We start from the raw sequence: 6,000 nt of genomic DNA, 5'->3' as shown, positions 1-6,000 counted from the left end.
CTGAATCTTGGATAAGAACCCTTCTTTTAGAGACAGGCTAGTGACTTCAAAGAAAAAGATGTAGCATCTTCTTGGGATCCCATCCTGCCCTATTGATTCAGACCTAAATAATCCAGTTTCTCAGTGTTTGACTCAAGGAGGCAAGCTGCGTACCTGCTTTGTTGTTCTGCCCCATTGTGCCAGGGAACCAGACTGGGCTTTGAATATGCATGATCTGGGGTAGTGTTTGTCACTTCTCCCAGATCATCAGAGAAGGTCTGGTGGCACAGACGGGGCCTGCTCTGTGCCCTCCAACTTAGTAGGCTGGAGCCATCCTAGCAGGAGCAAGGGCACCAGTCCCTGCTTTCACGCCTGTCTCCAGCCCCTGCCCGAATCTATGTGTCCCACCCCCTCAGGCATCCTTGGAGCTGCATGTCCGTCTGAGGACCACTACATCCCTGAAAGGACACGAGAAAAAAGGGGGAGGGAACCAAGTCAGTAAGCCTAACACGTATGGGGTATTATGACAAGCACTTTGCATGCACACTCTGTCAACACAGCCCTGTGACGTGGGTGATATTACCCCATCTTGTAGATGATGACACAGAGGTCCTGAGAGGTTAAGTGAGTTGTATCACTTGAGGCCCAGACTGGTGGAAGCCACATTTCCCAATATAATGTACAGATTCCCAAAATTGAGAGCACACCAGGTCTTTGAAATAGCTTATTCCTCCCATGCGTAGCTCTGACCCTCACAAAGTTATTCCTTATGCTGAGCTTTAGTCTCAAGGCTGGTTGGTACTAATTATTAGTTTTATTTAATGACACACTATTCATTTATTCATTCATTTAACAATGTCATTGAGTGCCTACTAGTTGCAGGTGATGGGGCTGCAGTGGAAAGAAAAACAAATCTTCTTCCCTCTTGAAATTCACATTCCAGTCAAGAGAAAGACAATCAAAATAAGTAATTATCAGGTGTTTCAGACTATTGAGAGAACTCTGGAGACTGACAAGGGAGATACACGTGATGGGGATGCTGCTGATCACAATGAGCTTCTCGGAGGAAAGGAAATTCCAGCTGAGGAAAGTTTGCAGGAGTGAGGTGATGAGCCACATGCAGGGGAGCACCCACACAAGAATGCCTGGCACACGACAGTGGAGGTCAGCATGGCAGCAGCAGAGCGAATAGGAGAAGAATGGCAGGAGAGTTGCTGATGTTCAGCGAATACATACTGATACGGGAGTACTGATGGTGAAAGTACTGAAAACCTTCCAAGCCGGTTGGTAAACAACCTCTCTTCCAAACTCTCAAGTATCACCTCAGCATTACTTTAGCCCCATAGACCTGCCCTCCCTCTTGGAACTCCTCATTTCCAGCAATTATGGGATAAAGCCTGGCAGAGCAGGAAACCTTCCTCTAGCCCTGTGGTGGGCACTGGTTCAGGCTGGTTAGTGCCCACATGGACAGCTTTTTGTGCAGTTTAATAGTTTGAATATCACCCTGTGATGCACACAAAGTTGAAGGAGCAGAATCCAGATCAGATAGTAAAGACTTTGTTTACTTTGGATAGAAAGAGAGCCCCCTTGGTAGTTCTGAGTAGAAGAAAGGCATGGACACTTGACAGGTTTAAATGCCTGACCTGCCTGCCAGGTGGAGACCACTGAAAGCAGATTGTAAGAAGCAAGTGCTGAAGCAGGAAGCCCAGGAGGCTATGGTCCCAATCCTGCAGAGTTGGCAGTGATTTAGGTGTGGTTCAGCTGGCAAGAAGTGGTCTGATTCTAGACATATTTTGAAAGTAGAGGTGACAAACGTTGGTCATGAAAGAGGGATGGGGAGAAGGATAATCCCAAAGGTTTTGATCTGAACAGCTGGAAGAATGGAGTTTCTATCACCAGACGTGGGTGAGACTAGCAATCAGACGAAAGACTGACTCTTTGGACTGAATAAGACACCAGGGGGTTGACACCATGAAAGGTCTTTAACCTGAGCAATTGGAAAACAGAGTCGCCATATACTGAAATGGAAATCCTGCAAAAGGAATCTGGTTTGGGAGACAGTAATTTGATATAAAATTAAATATTCATATAATCCAATAGACTGTTAGAGATCAATGTTTGGAATTTGCATGTAAAACCTGACGCTACATGAGAAATAATGATGTAAGGGTAGGGAGGGGGAAAAAAAGATCCAAGGAGTAAACTCTGGGGCAGATGTGAAACAAACAAATAAAACAAAACCAAGAAACAGTGAAGCAGGGGAAGATCCAGAGGGAGGGGTGCCTTGCACCCCAGTGAAGAACGGCATCAAGGAGGAAAGTGTAACCACCTGTAGCAGGTACTGTGGGTTCTCAACAAGATAAAGACTGAGAACATCTCTGGATGGTGCAGCGTGGAGGTGTTTGGTAGTGGCAACAAAAGCCAGATGATGAGGACTCAAGAGAAAACAGGAGAACATTCTTCCCAGTGGAGATCACTGAGATTTAAGTCTTCTGAGGAATTTTGCTCTAAAGGAGAGCAGGTATATGGAACAATAATTGGAAGAAGTTTTTCTGTTTTTATCTCAATATGGGAGATATTACAGCTTGTTTATGTTGGTGGGAATGATCCCAGAGAGAGAAATAGGTGCAGGAGGAGTCGGGACAGGAGAACGCTGGAGGGCAGGTGTGCAAGTTCAAGGCCCGCAGGCTGGAGGGCAGAGGTCCACCTCTAATGGCTCCTACCTTCTTAGTGAGAGAGAGAGGGTGAGAAAGGAGCCACTGATAGTCTGAAGGGAGAAAAGAGACTATGAAAAGCAAAGCAAGAGAGTGAATGGCCTGAATGCAGTCAGGCAGGCTGCATCGCCACCCTCCACAGGCTTGGGAGGGCTGAGCCATTCTATTTCCAGGTTTCTTTGCAGATGCCATTCGGGTCTCATACAGAAGGAATGGAGGGTGAAGCAGAGAGCTTCCCATGTGGTGTCCAGAGCTCCTTGAAGACAAGGACAGGACATGCCTCTGGTACCTCCAGAGGCTGAGGGCACAATGTACAGAGAAACACTCACTGCCTGGTTGATGACGCCCCCCATCCTAAAGTACCTCAGCCACTAATTGCCAGTGTCTGCAATCCTAATTTAAAGCTTCCTGTTTATCTGAACATTTTATGGCTATAGTAGACATACCTACAATAAGGTACATAAATCTGAAGCACATGAAACCACCACTCAGGTCAAAGGCATAGAACATTCCAGGCACTGAGAAGACTCCTTCCTGGCCTCAGAAGCTTCCCTCCTGCTCTCCCAGGCAGTGACTTCCAAAATAACCAGTACTCTTGTTTTTTTATACATTTTTTGGCCTGTTTTTGAACCTGTATAAATGGATTCATACTTTAAATATTTTTTATGTATGGCTTGTTTTGCTCAATATTATGTCTGCGAGATTCATGTTGTTGCATATAGTAGAGTTTGTAATTTTTTCTTTGCTGCATCCTATATGTTGTATGTGAATTTATCACTATCTATTTATCCATATACTATTGATGGGCAGGAAGTTTGTTTCCAGTTTGGGGCTATTACAAATAATGCTGGAATGAGCATTCTTTCATAGTCTTTTTCTTTTTACAAATATATCTGCCAGGTTTATTTGTAGGTGTGAACTCTAGTGGCTCCTTGGGAATGTGTATGTTAGCTTTCAGATAAACGGCACACAACTTTCCAAAGTGGTTACACTAATTTGGGTTATATGCTACGGTGATAACTTCTCTTGAGCCTTAGATATTTTCCAGTCTTTAGAAGGCCTTTCTTAGATTCCTTTCATCTCCTTTTTTTTTTTAATGTTTATTTATTCATGAGGGGTGGGGGGAGACAGAGCACAAGCAGGGGAGGGGCAGAGAGAGAGGGATTCACAGAATCAGAAGGAGGCTCCAGGCTCTGAGCTGTCAGCACAGAGTCTGATACGGGGCTCGAACCCACGAACCATGAGATCATGACCTGGGCCAAAGCTGGACGCTTAACTGACTGAGCCACCCAGGTGCTCCTCCTTTCGTTTCTTCTTAAGAAGAGAAAGATTTAAGTCTGGGAAGTAAACATACTTATACACATACTTAACTAGGACCAGGAATAGAATATTGAGGGTTCTGGGTGGCAGTACAGAGAAGCTGCACAAGATGCTCAGGGTCAGCCCTTGTTGGGATGGGGAAGTGAGAGGGCATCAGAGTCAAGCTGTCCTGATTGGCCATGGCTGGTCCCGCACAGAAGCAAGCAGATCCTCTTCTGGGTCTGCAGGGCCTGCAGCCTCCGAGGACATGGAGCCCTAACACACTCACCACACCCCTGTTACTTTCTCACCCACTTGTGCTTTGTATCCCTTTGAATACCTTTGGATCCCTTATGATCCACTCTGATTCATTACCAATGTTATGCGTTTTAATGGCTCACATGGTTTTTTGAAAGCTGCATAATGCAAATAGTGTCTGAAATTATGAAATTGTATTAAAATTTTCAGAATCAAGGATCTGGCAAAAAAAAATATCAAAGATTATACTCTCCTTCAGTGACAAGCCAGGATCTCCCAGGTCTGTAGGAAGGTGAGCAAGGCAGGTGAGCACATGATCTCTGTAGGTTATTGTGAGCCCTAAAGGAAAAGAGAGTGGGCAGGAGCAGGAGACGTTTCCCTCCTGGGCATATGAAGGAAGAAGAGAGAGTCAAAATACCCTAAGGAATAAATTCAATCATTTCAACCTAAGCTCTAACTCTGCAGAGCTGCATTTAAGTCCAGTTGTGTGTCCTTGGCTCTAGAATGGAGTCCCAGAAAATGCTATTCAGGGATTATCTGACTGATTTCCTTACAGGATAGGAAGAGCTAAGAAAGCACCAGCTGCTGTAATAAATAAACCCTAACATTTCAGTAGCTTGACACAATAGACGTGTACTTCCGATTCCCATAACAGTCCAGTTTAAGTATCCTGGTTAGAAAGATTCCAGCTCAGGGACACAGACTCCTGTTTGTGGCTCTGTATCCAACATGTAGATGGAGATAGCAGTGGAGAAGGCACACTCTCCTTTGAAAAAGACTTTCAGGTCACTCACATTAATCCACTAGTGAGAATTAATTATCTAGCCATACCTGAATGCAATAGGAAGCATGGACATCTGGTCTACCATGGCCATCTCTACGACAGACTCCTAGCTTTCTGTCTGATCTATGCAGTTTCACTTTATTATACCAAATGTCTCCTTCTCTAATCATTCTATGCTTTAGTATCAGGGCCCAGATTATGTCTTATATATTTCCGAGCCACAATCGCTCAGCACACTGGGGGAACTCTGTAACTGCTGATTGATTGATTGATTGATTGATTTTAGCCCCTTCTAGACTATTACAAAGGACCAAGCCCTAATTCTTATTTTATTTGTTGTCTACCTACACCTCCCTCTCTACCCTGCAGTGAAGCCCCATCTAGCCCAGCTACTTCTGTCTACTTCCTGGACAATAATAATCTCCCCACCACTTTTGCTATCTGTAGAAAAACAATAAAGCTCCTTGACTCTGTTAAAATGGCACCTCAACAGCTAACCCTTCCCTGTCCACCAAAAGTTTTTTTGTTAATGAACTTGGCACTTGGCACTGCTTCCTGAAAATGTTGTGTTCTCAAGTGCATCTAACAAATTATCCTTCTAAATTCTAGTACTTCCATGCCTCTGAATTCCTCTTAACACTTTGTTCTGAAATAGGCAGAGAAAATGCTCAGTCAGGCTTTGCCAACTAGTGGGTCAACAAGATGAGATTCTCACACTCCCTCCAAATATCCCCTGGACCAACTGCCTTCTATCCATCTGCATCAGCTCATAACTCAATAAAAGCTGAACTCTTTTACACAGTCAGGCAATGCAGACAGAAATATCAGAATGCAGTTTCACCTCTGCCTCACTCCCTTTATCTCCTCCTTGTCATCACAAGTGAAATTCACATCTGAGCAGAGAGAAAATTTGGAAGAAGGGAATATATGATCCCTGTGGCATGAGCTTAAGTGTGTGTAAGTGCT

This window comes from Crocuta crocuta, unplaced genomic scaffold (genome assembly GCF_008692635.1).
Source record: "Crocuta crocuta isolate KB4526 unplaced genomic scaffold, BGI_CrCroc_1.0 scaffold72, whole genome shotgun sequence".
NCBI lineage: Eukaryota > Metazoa > Chordata > Mammalia > Carnivora > Hyaenidae > Crocuta > Crocuta crocuta.
Note: the sequence above shows the minus strand (reverse complement) of the source record.